The sequence below is a fragment of the Toxorhynchites rutilus genome, chromosome 3 (assembly GCF_029784135.1).
Source record: "Toxorhynchites rutilus septentrionalis strain SRP chromosome 3, ASM2978413v1, whole genome shotgun sequence".
NCBI lineage: Eukaryota > Metazoa > Arthropoda > Insecta > Diptera > Culicidae > Toxorhynchites > Toxorhynchites rutilus.
Genome location: NC_073746.1, coordinates 195,247,979 through 195,266,546, shown reverse-complemented (window position 1 = coordinate 195,266,546; position 18,568 = coordinate 195,247,979). Strand labels below are relative to the sequence as shown.

Sequence of the window (18,568 nt, the reverse complement as noted above, 5' to 3'; positions counted from 1 at the left end):
AAACTTTTTCACATGAATGTATTTTTCAATTCCCAGGGAAACTGGCATATTATTTTTCAGCAACGATTGTATCTTTCCGGAATTTTCTCGATGCTGAATGGCATCCAAACGAAAAAAATATCCGTGCGTGTATATGTGCGTGTGTGTGGTGGCTGCTCTGATGTCTTCCCGGGGAACCGTTTTTCGATGCTGATACTCTCTTGGTCACCTTCTCTTCTCCTCCTGCCTCCTGCCTCCTGGCTTTTCTGCCCTCCCTCACAGTTCCAAACAAACTGCATGTCTTTCAGGTCAGGTCAGGCTAGGTAATGAATCTCTCGATCCCTCGATTCCTCGCCGTCCAGCTCGTTCAATAACGATGTTGGCTTGTTGATGCCCTCACGAAAAATGAATTCGTTTCACCACCAGAATATCGCTTAAGTATGCTTTTTGTGCGTGATTGAATCGAGAGAAGGTGTGGTTTACGATGGCAATTTGGTAGGCAAACTAGAGGGGAAGAACTCTCTTTCGGCGACTGTTATTGCTATTGAAAATTATATAATTTTCGCGATGCGAAAGATTTTTCGTTGCGCGCGCGTACTTTATTGGATACGAAAATTTTCTACTGATGGGAAAGAATAATTTTCAGAAGCTTTCCTGTAAATTGCGATCGGTTGAAAAATCACAAAACCAAATGTATTTGGTTGCAGTGTTATATGGATAGAAAAGATTAGAATAAGCTCTTTCGCATCAATGTATTTTTCAATTCAAAGGGGAACTGGCAGATTATTTTTCAGCAACTATTAGTTTTTTCCAGCTTTTCCTCGATACTCGAAGCCCACCAGAGGTGGTTAATGCTAACTCGATAACCACCCGTTAATAGCACTTAATTGAAAAATATTTGGTCACAGTGTTACATGGATAGAAAACATTAAAATAAACTCTTTCGCATGAATGTATTTTTCAATTCCCAGGGCAGATTATTTTTCAGCAACGATGACATCTTTCCGGAATTTTCTCGATTCTGAATGGCATCCAAACGAAGAGTTCCGCGCGTGTATGTGTGTGTGTGGCGGATGCTCCGATGTCCGTTTGTGGCATCAATCTCCTCCTGATGGATTCCCTTCTCGCCTAAGGTGCACAATCAGGCTCTTGGTGACACCGTTCATCCGCGTTTTCATGATAAACGAAGAGCTACACCACAACAGCGACAACATGCTCCAATCGCTGTTCAATTATAACGCGTAGACATTTTATCTTTCGAATGAAGTGTTTATCATACCATTTCGTTCAGTTGTTCAGGAGCTATTTTCGAAACTTTGATTTTACACCCCGGTATAGAAATGAAAGACGTAGTCCTACGTCAAAAATATATTCGTCGATGTAAACAAGCGGTGAAAAAGCCCACATTCCGTTTTGCCTGCCAAGATCGGGTCGATGAAATGTCAACAATCGACCTCAAATGCTGCCACCTTGCAATCGAGTTATCGACCTTTCATATGCATTCATCGAACAACTTGACGCCACTTTTTCACCAACATGTGCAAGGCGTCGACCTGCTTGCAGCGCTGCTTCCAGCACTGCTTGCTGCTTGTTTGTATTGGTGTGTTAGTGAAAATAAAAAGGAAATACATTGATCGATTTTAATCATTTTATTGAAAAAAAATTATAAAAATCCATTTATAATAAAAATAAGGTATATAATGGAATCGGTGCATCCGGGTTGTCTGGATTGACGATTCAAATCCGACTGAGTACATTGATGAATACCTCCTTGCCCTTGATGACACAGATATGTGGCTGAGGAGGATTCTTCAATGTGCGTGAAGCACGGGATCTCCGATGGGGAAAATTGCTCGAAATACTATCGATGGCCAGGTCCTGCTGCTGTTGCTGTTGATGCTGTTCCCCGGAATAGCACCCTGGACTTAAAGGATACTGCTGCGGGAAAGCTGATGCTGTTGGCTGGTGTGACAGAAGTGGAAATAAGCAATGTGGTGATGAGGGAAATCATCTTTCTCATTCGCCGATTGATTGAGTCGGATGTATTCATAGCTGAAACAAAATAAAATGATTAGTAAGTGAAAAGTAGAAATGAATTCCCTACTCACCAGTTGTATGATCCGGATAAAAATGCGAACATTAAAATATCATGCGATTACGTTCGCTTACCTCGCCTATTTTCATTCTACTATACAACGGAATCAGTGCATTCGGGTTCCTCCGGGTGGCAATTCAGCTGAGCAAGTTGATAAATACCTCCTTGTCGTTGAGTTTTCGTGTCTGAAGAGGATTTTTGAATGTGCGCGAAGCACGGAACCTCTAATGGGGAAAGTTCTTCGCAATACCATACCATGGTCAAATTCTGCTGCTGCTGCTGTTAATGCTGTCCCCCGGCATTGCCAACAGGGGTTGGAGGTTACTGCTGCAGGAAAACGGATGTTGTTGGCTGCTGTGATAGAAGTGGAAATCCGCATTGTGGTGATGGGAGAAATCATCTTTCTCACTTACCGATTGATGGAAGCAAACGAGTCGAATGTATTCATAGCTGATAAGACAAGATAAAATAATTAATAATTAAAAAGCCGAAATATATTTCATACTCACCAGTTGTATGATCCATTTGTTTTTGTTTGAGATGACAGTTTAGCGGAGTGGAAAAAAGAACCACCAGTGATGCCATTTGGTTTGTTTAATTATTCAGTATTTTCGACTAACGAACTATCCGCGTTGGCGATATTGGGGAATAGGCATGACAGTATGGATTTGCAGAAGGAATGAATACACTTTTAAAATGAAAATTATGAATGAACATGATTTTTCCTTAATCAAATTAGTACTCTATGTAAGTGAAAATCACCAATGCCTGCAAGTGGTGAAAAAACGTCATAAAAAACAGGAAGTGGGTTATATCTATGGTATAACCGCAAGGGTGACGTAGGACTATCGTTGATTTAGAGATCATTTGTATGAAGTTGAATCTGAATTCATTCTGAATGAATGAATATTTGGAGAACTTCGAAAACGAGAGCGTTACGTTGGAGGCACAAGGTTTTATGCATCCAATATTGGATACGGAAATATCCTACTGATGGGGAAGAATAATCTTCAGAAGCTATCCTGTTGATTGCAATTGATTGAAAAACCACAAAACCAAATGTATTTGGTCACAGTGTTACATGGATAGAAAACATTCAATTAAACTCTTTCACATGAATATATTTTGAAAATTCCCAAAGGAACTGGCAGATTATTTTCAGTAACGATTAGATATTTCCACATTTTCCTCGTTACTGGAAGCCCACCAGTGGTTAATGCCAACTCGATAACCACCTGTTAATAGCACTTGATTGAAACATATTTGGTCACAGTGTTACATGGATAGAAAACATTCAATTAAACTCTTTCACATGAATATATTTTGAAAATTCCCAGAGGAAATGGCAGATTATTTTCAGTAACGATTAGTTATTTCCACATTTTCCTCGATACTGGAAGCCCACCAGTGGTTAATACCAACTCGATAACCACCTGTTAATAGCACTTGATTGAGACATATTTGGTCACAGTGTTACATGGATAGAAAACATTCAATTAAACTCTTTCACATGAATATATTTTGAAAATTCCCAAAGGAACTGGCAGATTATTCTCCAGCAATGATTAGATCTTTCCGGAACTTTCTCGATGCTGAATGGCATCCTAACGGAAATAGTTCTGCGCGTGTATGTGTCGATCCTTCGCCGTCCACCTCCTCCAGCACGTTAGGCAACGATGTTGTCTTTCTTTCTTTCTTTCTTTGTTTTTAAGAGGCTTTAAACTTTGCAGTTCATTCGCCTCTAGCCCAGTGAAGAGCCACAATAAAACCAGCCCAGAGGGGACTGGCGAAAGGGAAACCAAAAAAAAAATCACTCATCAGATCTGTCCGTTCGACCCTCGGTTAAAGAAGAAGGTAGGAAGGGATCCTATGCTTCATAAGATATTTAATATATGCTATAAAGAAAAGTAAAAATTTACTGATCCAAGGACCAAAGCAGTAACGAAGCACAAGTGACCCAGCGAAAGGCGTGTTCCAAATCCAAAAAACAAAAAGGCCCTTCTCAGGAGGATAGGAAGGAAAGGAGTGGAAAGGATTTGGGTGGGATTAGTGGAGTGGAAGGGGGTGGGAGTGGTATGGGAAGGAAAGAGGGGAGGAGTGGGTGTGGGGTGGGGTGAAATGAAATGAAATACAGTTTGAATAGATAATAAAATATAGTGGTTTTGAATTTAATGGTATATAGTAGAGCTGAAAAATGGAGAGGTTTATTTAATGAATTTATCCTCCTTGGTGAGTGTGGCTTTAGGAATAGGAAGTTGATTAAAGTATAATGTAATGGATAGAAGATAGATGTGGGTATGAAATTATATATTATATTATTTGTTATTTATTATTATTGAATGCGTGTATATACATGTATGAATACCTTCCTTCCGACCCGTACATACATGTGTATACACACATAAACACGCATACATGACTGTGAAGTGGCGAACTTTAATAAGCAATTTCCAAGGTATTTAGTATTTCGGTTTAGATTTTACCAAAGAAGTCGGTTTCTTTCAGAAACGCAATTAAATTGGTTTCTTGGGTCTCGTCTCTACTGAGGATATCTCAGAGACTCTGACCTATGTTGTGTCGGACTCGAGCATCTTTGGTATGTTGACATTCAAGTAAAAGATGGCTAACGGAAACCGGAGCTTCGTTGCAAGCACATTGGGGTTTTTCGGCTCTGCAGAACAAGTGTGAGTGGGTGAAGTTAGTGTGCCCAATTCGAAGACGGGTAAGGACTTGCCTTTCCCTACTATTGAGACGGTCCTCCCAAGGGAGAGTGGAATTTTTGATTTTATGAAGATGAGTGGGACGGCTGTTTATCCAACCTATGTCCCAACTTTCACGGACTTGCTGTTTTACCCAGCGGACAATGTCAGATGGAGGACAGGGCATGTCTGGGGGTTCTATTTTGCTGCCCTTGCCGGCCAGTATGTCGGCGGCTGTGTTTCCGCGGATTCCTGAGTGACCAGGAACCCAGCAGAAGGAGATGTTTTTATTTGAAGCAGCCTCTTCTGTTTGCTTAATCCATGGGTGTTTGCTGTTTCCACTTAGAAGATCGTGGAGACAGCTAGCTGAGTCTGAGAATATTGTGGTAGGAAGAAACTCATGGGTGCATTCTTGGGTAGCTATTAAAAGGGCGAAAGCTTCCGCACTGAAGATGGAGCATTGCGGTGGAAGAGAAAAGCTACCAGTGTATCTACTCTCAAAGATTCCACATCCAACTCCATCGGCACTGACTGAACCATCTGTGTATACCTGGTGGTTGATTTGAAAATTGGATGCAACGAGGTTATTGAAGCAGGCTTTGACTTTTGGAGAAGGGTCTCCCGCCCGAACTGCCTTGAGAAGTTCAAGGTTAATGTTCGGCGGTTTGACGTTCCAATTTCTTCCCGTCGCAGATGAACGTTCACATATATCGGGAAGATCTTTGTTCGTGAGATTTTTGAACCATGTTTTAGCCCTATATATTAATGGGACATTGTGGTCGCTTTCGGGGAGTGACAAGTGACGGATGGCTTTATTGGTGATGGCTTTTGTTACCAGGTGGGTGAAGGGAAGTTGCCCACTTTCTGCCATTACAGCAAGAGTAGGACTGGAGGGAAAAGCGCCAATTGCGAGCCTAATTGCTTTATTGTAAATTGGTTGAATGGTGTTTAACACCCTGTCCCCTCCACGGCTGAAGGTGCCTATTCCGTAAAGGATTTGTGGGACCAACCAAACATTTACAACATTTAGCAGCGTCTTTCTATGACCAGAGGCTAGGTTGCCTGCGATAGCCTTGATGATGTTCAGTTTCTTTCTGGTGGCTATTTTGGTCTTTTGGGAATGTGATAGGAAGTTGAGTTTCTTGTAGAAAGTAACCCCTAGTATTTTCAATGTCCTCATTGTAGGGATCGGGATTTTGTTGAGCTGAAGATAGGTTCTCCTTCTGAGAGCTTTTCCGATATGTATGTGTTTGGATTTCTCCGGGGAAATTTTAAAACCTGTTTTTAGAGCCCAGTTTTGGATGGAGTCTAAGGTTTTTTGAAGCCTCTTTCTCTGAATTAAGCCGAAGCAGCTCGTAGAGATAAGAGTGATGTCATCTGCATAGACTATGACCTTTATATGGTCCGGGATAATCTCGAATAGAGATTGCATGGCAATGTTGAAGAGGGTTGGTGAAAGTGCTGAGCCTTGTGGGAAGCCGTTTTCTGGGATTTTTAGAGAAGATTGGTGGTTGTTAATAACGGTTTTGAAAGACCGGTTTTCTAGAAAACTTTTAACGAAGAGACCTAATCTCCCACGAATCCCCCAGTCGAAAAGGCTTTTCAGCACTGGGTACCTCCATGCCCGATCGAAGGCCTTGGATAAATCCAGGGAAACAATATCAATGTGGTGTAATTTTTCAGTTGCGTCATCTAGGATTTTTTCGATTGCTACAAGGCAATCTTCTGTACCTTTTCCCGCACGGAAGGCGAATTGTCTGGGATCAATCAGCTTATTTGACTCTAGAAAAGTCGTTAAGCGTCGATTGATCATTTTTTCCAAGACTTTCCCAACACAACTTAGGAGAGTGATGGGGCGGAAATTGTCAAGAAGATGGTTGTTCATGTCTGGTTTCGGGATACAGATCATTAAACCCTCTTTCCAGCAACTGGGGAGGGTTCCACTGTCCCAGACTTTGTTGAGGAGCTTCAGAAGTGCTTTTTTCCCGAGATGGGGTAGATTCTTAAGCATAGGGTAGCTGATGTCATCAGGTCCTGTGGATCCTTGTTTGACTTTGTTCAGTACCCAATCGAGCTCTTTGAGGGAGAGGTTTTTGTTGAAGTCAAATTCCACATCGGTATGAAAATCGATGGGAATTCTTTCGCATTCCGTTTTGTGGGTTAGAAAGGTTTGGTCGTAGTTATGATTGGAGGAGGCGGAAGCAAAGAAATTTCCAAACGCCTCGGCGATGATTTTCCGGTCATTGGTGTATTGACCGTTAATTAGAAGATTATATTCTTTGCTTCTTTTCTTTCCATGAAGCCTGCCAATCTTACTCCATAACTCCTTTGTTGACGCGTTGGGATTAATTTCGCTGACGAATCACTTTTTTTTCAGCGAACATGGTGGTTTGTGTATCTTTATAGTGCTGAATTTAAAGTGTTTTTTGTGGGAAATAGACGGCTGGAATTAGAACAAATTTGTTCCACCGACGGCGAATTTTAAATATTATCAGGATAAGTACCTATTGAGTGCATGCTGATAATTGTTGTGCGTTTTTAAATCAAATTTATATCACGGCTCTACGGCTCGCTATCGCTCAGGATAGCCACCGTAGCTGCTTGTGCTGTGTTGTGTATCGTTGTATTGTTTTTTTGTTGTCTCTGCTTTTGCCATTGCTGCCGCGCAGGGCACTCTCGAGATGAGCGAGTGCAAGGCGTGCGACGGCAAAGTAATGATCAGTGATGATCCTGTTGTTTGTGTAGGTAAATGCGGTGTTCGATTTCATCGGCGCTGTACTTCGCTTACAAAAGCAACAGCGAAACTGATAACAGAGAATCCGAACATTCAGTTTATTTGTGATGAATGTTTGTCGGACCAGAAATGTGGCGTGCGAGGTGATGCTTTAGACGTTGGTGGATTGCAAAGGGAGATGGAAAAGATCTCACTTTCGCTCTCTGATGTCCGAGGAAGCTTCACCGAGCAAATAAACATCGCGTTTGAGAATGAGCGAGATAAGCTTGTCAGATCTTTCGACGAGCTTTTCAAAGAGCAGATGGCATGCTTCGAGAGCAGTGTTGCCAAAAAGTTGGAAAATATGAAAAGCTTATTCTCTGAAAAAAATAATGTTGACAGAAATTTAGCTGTGATGAACAGGAAGCGACAGGTTAGTCCGAGCTCAATTAGTGCTAATTTGGACACTCCGAGCAAGAAAATTATGTTAACGAATAAAAATAATGATTTGAAAGAAAAAATGTTTAGAAATAATAATAATAATATTGAAAGTTTCGCTAATGTCGTGGCTCGTAAGGCTCGTCCAGTCATTGTGGTAAAGCCAATAGAGTCTGACAAGAAAAATGATGATACAAGAAAAATGTTGAAGACTAAATTAGATCCTAAAATACACAAAATAGAGAATTTCAGGAACGGTAAAGATGGCTCGATTATTGTTGAGTGTGCAGCAGGGGATAATATTGAGCAAGTGAAAAGTGGAATTGAAAGCAATCTTGGAAAAGGGTTTAGTACTTTTATTCCAAAGCCAATAAAACCAAAATTAAAAATTATTGGGATGAGTGATCGATATTCCTCTGATGTTTTCATTGACTACTTAAAGAGTCAAAATGAAAACATTTCGATCAAGGATGTCAAGGTCGTTGTTGAATATGAAAATCCACGCTTGAAGTATAATAAATACAACACGATAATTGAAGTTGACCATGATACTTACAGAAACCTGATGACTGCTAGTAAAGTAAGTGTCGGGTGGGATAAATGTAGCGTGGTTGAGGCCTTTAGTGTTTTGCGCTGTTTTAAATGTGGAGAATTTGGGCATAAGAGCACAGATTGCAAGAAAGAACAAACATGTTCAAGGTGTAATGAGAAACATAAAACATCTGAGTGCTCATCAACTGAATTGAAATGCATAAATTGTATCAAAGTTAATAATGAACAGAAGTTGAATTTGGATGAAAATCATCCAACTTATAGCACCCAGTGTCCTGTCTATCGGAGACTGCTGGAGAAGAAAAAAAGCGTCATTTTTCAAACCAAATAGTAATCCAAAAAAAAAAAATGTGTGAATAAGTTAGCAATAATTTATCTGAACATAGCTGGGCTTTCTACAAATTACGCAGAAATGCGATATCTTGTAGAAAGCATGCGTCCTCAGATGGTTTTTCTTTCTGAAACTCACATAATCGATGGAGAATCATATGATCAGTACAACATTCCGGGCTATAAAGTTGCTTTTTGCTTGTCGCACTCCAAACACACTGGAGGTGTTGCAATTTATGCAATAGAATCAGTCAAATTCAACACTCTTTCAAACGAAGCTGTTGAAAATAACTGGTTCTTGGCTATTTCAGTTGAAAGAGGCATGCAGATGGGAAATTATGGAATTATATATCATTCCCCCAGTTCTAGTGACCAGCGTTTTCTAGATATTTTGGAAAACTGGTGGGAAAGCTTTGTTGATTGCAGTAAGTTAAATATAATTGCTGGTGATTTTAACATTGACTGGCTTAATGCCCGAAGTTCGAATCAATTGAAACAATTATCACATTACTTTACCTTAAAACAATCTGTTAACGAAGCCACTAGAATATCTAAATATAGTAGAACTCTAATAGATCACGTGTATTCTAATTTTGCCACTGTCCATTCTTCTACACAGGCCAAATTAAAAATAACTGATCATGAGACAATTTTTGTTTACATTGAGAATGGACAGGATGACCGTGACGGAAATAGAATAAAAATTAAAAACTGGAATAGATATTCCAAAGAAGCCATGTCTCAGCTTGTTTCGACAAGCCTGGATTTTGAAGCAATGACGGGACACCTGAATGATAAAGCAGCTGTTCTGACCGATATTCTGAGAGAGTGTACCAATAAATTAGTGGTTGAAAAATATATTGAATTAAACAATTCGAACAGCTGGTACTCTTTTGATCTGCTGCGTCTCAAACGCAAAAGAGATAAAAAGTACAAAAAGTTTATAAAGACTAATTTAGAAAATGATTGGAATAGGTACACCTTCGCGCGGAATATATATTCACAGGTCTTGAAAAGGACTAGAAGTGAATATATACAGAGGAAAATCGATGAACATCAAAATAATAGCAAAGAACTATGGAAATTATTAAAAAAGTTATTAAATTCTAAAAATAGTACACCGCGATCCATAGTTTTCGAAGGGTCAGAAGAACAGTCAGACCAAACTATTGCCGATAAATTCAACAGTTATTTCGTCAATAGTGTTCTGCTGATCAACCAAAGTATTGACTTGGTCAGCGAACCTGACGAAATAATACAGCCGATTAATATCAATTGTAGACTAGATTGTTTTTCACCCATCACTTTTGCTGAGTTAAGAGATATTTGTTTTTCATTGCAAAAATCGGCTGGTATCGATAATGTCAACGCAAAAGTGATACAAGATTGCTTTCATGTCATTGGACACGATCTACTGGACCTAATTAATGAATCTTTACTAACTGGGCACGTGCCAACGGTTTGGAAGGGATCCCTTGTGATTCCGATCCCCAAAGTTAATGGGACGGATAAAGCCGAAGAGTACCGCCCTATTAACATGTTGCACACATTAGAAAAAATACTAGAACTTGTTGTGAAAGTCCAGCTGATGCATTTTGTAGATAACAACAATTTGCTAATACCGGAACAGTCGGGATATCGAGAGAGACACTCTTGTGAAACCGCTCTGAATCTGGTGTTAGCAAAATGGAAAGAGAATATCGAAGCGAAAGAGACTATATTTGCGGTATTTCTGGATCTTAAACGCGCTTTTGAAACAATTTCTAGGCCCTTATTGTTACAAACATTGGAGCGCAATGGAATTGTAGGAATGTCGTACAAATGGTTCGAAAGCTATTTGTGCGACAGAACTCAAAAGACTCGTTTTAATGATTCTATTTCCGATCCCATCGGCAACTCACTCGGGGTGCCGCAGGGAAGTGTCTTAGGGCCCATTTTGTTTATTTTATATATAAATGATCTGCGACGGGTTTTACGATATTGTGATATTAATTTGTTCGCGGATGATACTGTCTTGTTCATCGCAGCTAAGGATATAAAAGAAACCGAGGATCACATAAACGAAGATTTGCATTCTCTGGCTCAGTGGCTTAAATTTAAACAATTGAAATTAAATGTTGGCAAAACAAAATACATGCTGATTTCTTCAGTGAACTCCAGTATTGACGTAAATTTTGAAATAGATGGTGAGACATTAGAACGCGTGAATGAAATCAAATACCTAGGAGTTATCATTGATGACAATTTAACCTTCAAGTCTCACATTAATAATGTCATCAAGAAGATTGCCAAGAAATACGGCGTTTTGTGTCGTTTGAAAAAAGAACTGACGGTGAACAGTAAAATTAAATTGTATAAATCATTGATCTCACCGCACATAGACTTTTGCTCGTCGATCCTATTCCTTGCAAACAATACACAATTAACGAGATTGCAGCGTTTACAAAATAAGATTATGCGTTTGATTTTAAGATGTAGTAGATACACTTCCTCTAATTTGATGTTGGACGCGCTACAGTGGCTATCTGTGAAGCAAAGAATTTATTACTTGACAATGGTGTTCGTCTTCAAAATTTTAAACGGTATGCTGCCTCGATACTTGTGTGATCGAATTGAAAGAGGAAGTGATGTTCATAGATACAATACTAGAAACGCGGATGATGCAAGAACACCTAACTTCATATTCAGTAGGTCGCAGAACTCGTTGTTATACAAAGGAATACATTTTTTCAATTCGATGCCCAGAGAAATAAAACGTGCGGCAACAATGGCAGAGTTTAAGAGAATGTGTATTTCCCACGTAAAATCTGTTTTGTAAACAGGTTCTCGTAATTTTTTGTCAAATGATTTATTTATGTTTAATATCAATTGAAATTAGAAAAATATTTACAGGTATCTCAAACTGCCATGTTCGTACTGATGATGATGATGTTTTTTTTGTTGTTAAATTTGTATTGTTAAATTTGTTAAAATTGTAGATTATTATTAAAAAAAAAAAAAAAATAGCGTTGTCTACGAAAGTTTGAGCCTCGCGCGCGTTTGGTGGGTCTGGACAAATGTTAATAATGAACACTGGCAGAAAACTGACACATAATGAAATTTTTATATAGGGTCTGGAGTGGAAACTGGAATTGGGATAGCTCATTCGGAATTGTCGTAAACTATCTTTCATCAGATGGTTATATCGATTATTTCTGATTGTAGCAGATCTCTTTCATGTTCTAAGTAGAAACTTTTAGATATTGGGTTCAATTCCCAATCAGTCAAGGATCTTCCCGGGTTGGAAATTTTCTTGACATGCCTCAGAAAAAACATTGGGCCTGAAGTTGAGACTATGACTATGGCAATGTCAATATGGATAGGAACATTGTTTGTTTTTTCGCAGTTTGTGCCTATTTTTACTGTTCTATTAATAGATATTTATGCCTGCAACAGATCCAGTTCGCTTCGTTTTTTTTTATAATACTGGTCTCTTGATATTTTTAAACTTAATTATTATCTATAAGATAAATCGTCCTGCTCAAACCTTTGTAGGGGTATGAGGTGGGCCATCATCATCATCATCATTTAACCCAACTGTTGTGCTTGGCTGTGTTGATAGCAGTCTTAGCTTCTTTGCGAGCCCTTTGGAACTCTGCAAGCAGAGTGGGTCTCAGTGGGCTGTCCGGATGGGCCTTTCTTAATTTGCGTAGGGCCTTACGTCGACCTTTTATCGCTGCCTTCAGCTCAGGTGACCACCATGGGACACATTTCCTGCCAGGGATGCCACTGGTTCTGGGGATGTGCACCATTGCAACTTCTAGGACAACTTTGGAGAATTCCTCAGCTGTCCAATCTCGTTTAGCGGAGAGGCGGTTTTCAATGTCAAACTGATAGCCAGCCCAGTCAGCGTATTCAAATTTCCATCTTGGCCTTGTTGAAAACTCTGGAGAAGTTTGGCCGAAGGAGGTGAAGATTGGAAAATGATCGCTTCCGCAAGTATCATCGTGGATGTTCCAAGAAAGTTTTGAAGAGAGTTTGTCTGATACTATAGTGAGATCGATGGCTGAAGTAGTACCAGAATAATGGATTCTGGTGTGTTGGCCGTTGTTAAGAAGGAGAAGAGAATGGTCGGATATGAAATCCTCAATGATGGATCCTTTTCGATCGAGGTATGCACCTCCCCAGGCGTATGAGTGGGCGTTGAAATCACCCATAAGCATGATTGGGGCGGGAAGTTGGGCGAACAGATGGTCCAGTTGTCCGCGTAGAGTGTTCGGATCGGAATCATTAGTGATGTAGATGCTAACGACGGTGATTGGAAAGGGGTGTTTAATGCGCACTACCACTGCCTGAAGATCAGTGGTAATGGGAAGAAGATCATGTGGAGTGCCATCTTTGATTGCGATTGCAACTCCGTTTTTTGAGGGGTTGGGACCCTCTTTGAAATATGTGATATATTTTGAGATGAAGTGTTTATTGAAATTGTTTGGTGTCATAGTTTCTTGAAGGGCTATGACTGTGGGATTAGAGTTCGAAATAAGCATTTTCAATTCTAGAATGTTTCGTCGGATACTTCTGATGTTCCATTGTATCCCGAATTTCTGTGTTGGAGTGAATGTGTTGGTGTTTTTGACTCTAATTCCTAAGTCTTAAATGTGTGTATGTTTGAACTATTCAAGGAGAATTAGTTCGATGGTCCTTTACCCTTGGAAAGAGAAGCTTTCTTTGAGGTGTTGGTGTCGTTTTTGTTTGGTGTAGAAGTCTTTGGAGTGTTTGTTGTGTGTGTGTTGTTTTTTGTTGAGTGTGCGTTGCTGTTGTTGTTATTGTTGTTTTTTGTTTGATGTGTGTTGTTGTTGTTGTTGTTTTTTGTTGGTGTTGTGTTGTTATTTGTTGGTGGTGTAGTTCTTTGTTCGTTTTTTGTTCTTTTCTTGTCCTTGTTATTTTGGATTTCATCTTCGGATTTTTGATCTGAATAAGAAGATGATCCTTTCGCCATTTTCCGTTTATTTTTATTTTTGTTTGGAACATCAGAAGTGTCCATTGAAATGACTGATTCGTTTTCGGATTCAGTTGTTGAGCTATCAGTTGTCGACTCTGTCATTGAGGTATCGATTGTAGTGTCAATTGGGGGTGTGCTTTCGCGGCTAGAAGAGGCCGAAGCGGCCGAGGCGCAGTTACATTTGCAATTGCAGCTGGGTGTTGGCTTTTGCAAGTTGGAGAGTCTGTCTTGCAGAACACTTGCAAAAGTTGGTCCGTTATTTTGACCGTTGAACTTTTCTTTCGCCTCTTTATAGGAGATACCATAGTCAATTCTGATTTTGGTTATATTGTTTTCAGATTGCCATACGGGGCATTTCCTGTTCGAAGAGGAATGGTCCCCTTGGCAATTCAAGCAAAATGCTGAAGCGTTGCAGGTTTTAATTCCATCCTTTTGTTCTGGATGTTCCTGTCCACAATTTCGGCAAAGCGGGTTCTCGCGTTTGCATCGCTTGCTCGTAGTCCAAATTTATAGCATTTGAATCATTGCATTGGGTTGGGATAGAAATTTCTAGTCCCAGCCCGAATAAATCCGAAGTTAATAAACTCGGGAACAACAGTTCCACGAATTGTCAAAATGAGAGTAGCGGTTGGGATAACAATGTTATTCTCCTTCCTGGTGATTCGCTTGACATCGATCACACCTTGATCGGAAAGCTCTGTCACCAGTTCGGATTCTTTGATGTCAATTACATCACGGCAAGTAACAACGCATTTACGTTGATTTAGAGTAGGGTGGTAAATTACTTCGATAGGGGTTTCATCGATCAATTTGTTGATTAAAAGGAGCTTACCAATTATATCCTCGTCCTTGGCCGTAAGGATATACTGCGTCCTCTTTTTGTCGTCCCGTTGCGGTCGCGCTGTGTAGTATTTCTTTCCTACAGCGTTGGCGATCGTCTTACTCACGACGAACGGGTTAGTCGGGATCGCGTTCTCTCCTGTGGCACGAAGTAACAGGATCTGAAGGTTGCCGTTCAGTGGGTCGGCCCACCTTGGAGCAGTACGTTGGGTAGGTTTACCCTCGTACAAATTTGTAGCCCAGCCTCCCGGAGGCCCGGAGCTACTGGAAGCCATGCTGTTGTCGGCTACCCCCTAGGTATAGCCGACAGATCGATTTATTATTTAAAGGAGAGAACACTTATGAGGGCTTTTCACTTTGGGATATTATCTAGAAAAACACTGTCACTTTTTTTATAGAGCTCTTACAAAAACCACCAATAATCGCGAACAATTTAGGGGAATAAACTTTTGAATTTGTTTTCCTTCAGTCACTTCACCGTCCGTAATGCGTGTTTTCTTTTTAGTTTTTTTGTTTATGTTAAAAATCACTACGATACTAGAAGATAAACTGCCCAAAGGAAAAAGGGGGCGTGGCGTCGGTGACGCCGCAAAAGCGCGCGCTTTTCCGGTTTGCCGGCAAGCGCCCGCTCCTAACGGTCGAAACTAGCCGTTGCTATCTGCTTCTCCTTCTGCTGCCACTTAAAAATAATTAAAGTTAACTCCTTCGGAATCGCCAGGGGGAGACGTCCTAGTCCGCTGTCCAAAACGCCAAACTGCCGAGCTGAAAAAAACGTGACCTTCTCGGTCGGAGGTTAAAATCAGTATATGATGTTGTCTTGTCGATGTCCTCACGAAAAATGAATGTGTCTCACCACCAGAATATCGCTTAAGTATGCTTTTTGTGTGTGATTGAATCGAGAGAAGGTGTGGTTTACGATGGCAATTTGGAAGGCAAACTAGAGGGGAATGAACTCTCTGAGCTCGGAACTTTCGGCGACTGAGCAATAATCGATTGCGGGCGCATACAATATTGGATACGGAAATATCCTACTGATGGGGAAGAATAATCTTCTGAAGCTATCCTGTTAATTGCGATTGATTGAAAAACCACAAAACCAAATGTATTTGGTCACAGTGTTACATGGATAGAAAACATTCAATTAAACTCTTTCACATAAATATATTTTGAAAATTCCCAAAGGAACTGGCAGATTATTTTCAGTAACGATTAGATATTTCCACATTTTCCTCGATACTGGAAGCCCACCAGTGGTTAATGCCAACTCGAAAACCACCTGTTAATAGCACTTGATTGAAACATATTTGGTCACAGTGTAACATGGATAGAAAACATTCAATTAAACTCTTTCACATGAATATATTTTGAAAATTCCCAGAGGAACTGGCAGATTATTTTCAGTAACGATTAGTTATTTCCACATTTTCCTCGATACTGGAAGCCCACCAGTGGTTAATACCAACTCGATAACCACCTGTTAATAGCACTTGAATGAAACATATTTGGTCACAGTGTAACATGGATAGAAAACATTCAATTAAACTCTTTCACATGAATATATTTTGAAAATTCCCAAAGGAACTGGCAGATTATTTTCCAGCAATGATTAGATCTTTCCGGAACTTTCTCGATGCTGAATGGCATCCTAACGGAAAGAGTTCTGCGCGTGTATGTGTCGATCCTTCGCCGTCCACCTCCTCCAGCACGTTAGGCAACGATGTTGTCTTGTCGATGTCCTCACGGAAAATGAATGTGTCTCACCACCAGAATATCGCTTAAGTATGCTTTTTGTGTGTGATTGAATCGAGAGAAGGTGTGGTTTACGATGGCAATTTGGAAGGCAAACTAGAGGGGAATGAACTCTCTGAGCTCGGAACTTTCGGCGAATAAGCAATAATCGATTGCGGGCGCATACAATATTGGATACGGAAATATCCTACTGATGGGGAAGAATAATCTTCTGAAGCTATCCTGTTAATTGCGATTGATTGAAAAACCACAAAACCAAATGTATTTGGTCACAGTGTTACATGGATAGAAAACATTCAATTAAACTCTTTCACATGAATATATTTTGAAAATTCCCAAAGGAACTGGCAGATTATTTTCAGTAACGATTAGATATTTCCACATTTTCCTCGATACTGGAAGCCCACCAGTGGTTAATGCCAACTCGATAACCACCTGTTAATAGCACTTGATTGAAACATATTTGGTCACAGTGTAACATGGATAGAAAACATTCAATTAAACTCTTTCACATGAATATATTTTGAAAATTCCCAGAGGAACTGGCAGATTATTTTCAGTAACGATTAGATATTTCCACATTTTCCTCGATACTGGAAGCCCACCAGTGGTTAATGCCAACTCGATAACCACCTGTTAATAGCCGCGCGTGTATGTGTGTGTAGCGATGTCTTCCCAGGGAACCGTTTGTGGCATCACTCTCCTCCTGATAGATTCCCTTCTGGCCTAGGGTGCACAAACAGGCTCTTGGTGACACCGTTCATCCGCGCTTTCATGATAAATAAATAGCTTCACCGCAACAGCGACAACATGCTCCAATCGCTGTTCAATTAGAACTGAGTGGATTTCCGAGCGGCGCTCGCTTATATACCGATTGGTGATTTCAATAGCCTGTTTTGAAAGCAATTTTAAGACTATTGAAACAAGTTTTTGGATCAAAAAGTAACAAGTATATAACGCGTAGACATTTTATCTTTTGAATGAAGTGTTTTTCATACCATTTCGTTCAGTTGTTTAGGAGCTATTAACGCTCAAAATCTCGGTCTCCGGCGTAACGCTTTCGTTTTCGAAACTTTGATTTTACACCCCGGTATAGAAATGAAAGACGTAGTCCTACGTCAAAAATATGTTTTGAGATAATTTTATATTTTTTTTTATTCCATTTATTTATTTAAGGCTCATTAGCATTTTAGCTGTAACAGAGCCGAATTTTAATCGTGTACATGTCACATGGTTATCATATCTATAATTAGCACATTACACAGTTGCCATTCGCCAGTATTCCTTCTATACCATTACACATGGTACATTCACGGAGTAGCCATTTAGGCGTAAGAGTTATTCTTTCTGTTCTTCTATTATCCAGTTGGATAACCGGACAGCGGAGACAGTTGATTGATCATTGTTGAGTTATTTATAGAACAGTAGCCCGATGTGTCTGGCAGAGCAGAGTAGTTGTATGGATGAATCGATCTTATTTCGACCGTGGATCGATCTCCATCGCTGATGATTGTTGCGTGGACGTAGCTATTCTGTAACAACACAAAGATGGTCAATGAGGGCCCTGAGTTTTGAAAATTTTATATTATAATGACAAGTTTTTTTTTTGAGAATATCTGAACGTCTATAGAAAATAATTCAAATTAGGGTCATGACAACGTACTTTAAGTAGAAAAAATTATGCCAAGAAAAAAATTTCATACAAATTTTAGCAAATATAAACTGATTCGGGCCGACTAATATGATAGAGAATAGTTTGCCTCATACAAACTAATGCCGTATCCAGATGTCGATACCTAATCGTCGTCATCGTGAATAGGTAACAGCGTTACGGTCGTTGTTAGGTCGATGTTTTTTTCGTCGATTGGATTGTGGGTTCATATTAGTCGGCCCGAATCAGTTTATATTTGCTAAAATTTGTATGAAATTTTTTTCTTGGCATAATTTTTTCAACTTAAAGTACGTTGTCATGACCCTAAATTGAATTATTTTTTATAGACGTTCAGATATTCTCAAAAAAACTTGTCATTATAATATAAAATTATCTTAAAACATATTTTTTTATGAGTTTTTTTCACCACTTGCAGGCAATGGTGATTTTCACTTACATAGAGTACTAATTTGATTAAGGAAAAATCATTGAACGAAATTTAAATGAAGTGTCCAAAAACTTTTGTGCCGCCTTAAAAGGT

General features: G+C 39.7%; 1 long non-coding RNA gene across 1 annotated transcript; it reads right to left on the bottom strand.

Moving 5' to 3' along the window:
• Window positions 1-1,613: 1,613 nt before the first annotated feature.
• LOC129778303 (uncharacterized) lies at window positions 1,614-2,778 on the bottom strand. Its single transcript, XR_008743415.1, has 3 exons — window positions 2,584-2,778; window positions 2,088-2,524; window positions 1,614-2,031 (listed from the first exon to the last, which is right to left on the bottom strand). It is a non-coding gene; the product is annotated as an uncharacterized LOC129778303 (long non-coding RNA).
• Window positions 2,779-18,568: the final 15,790 nt, after the last annotated feature.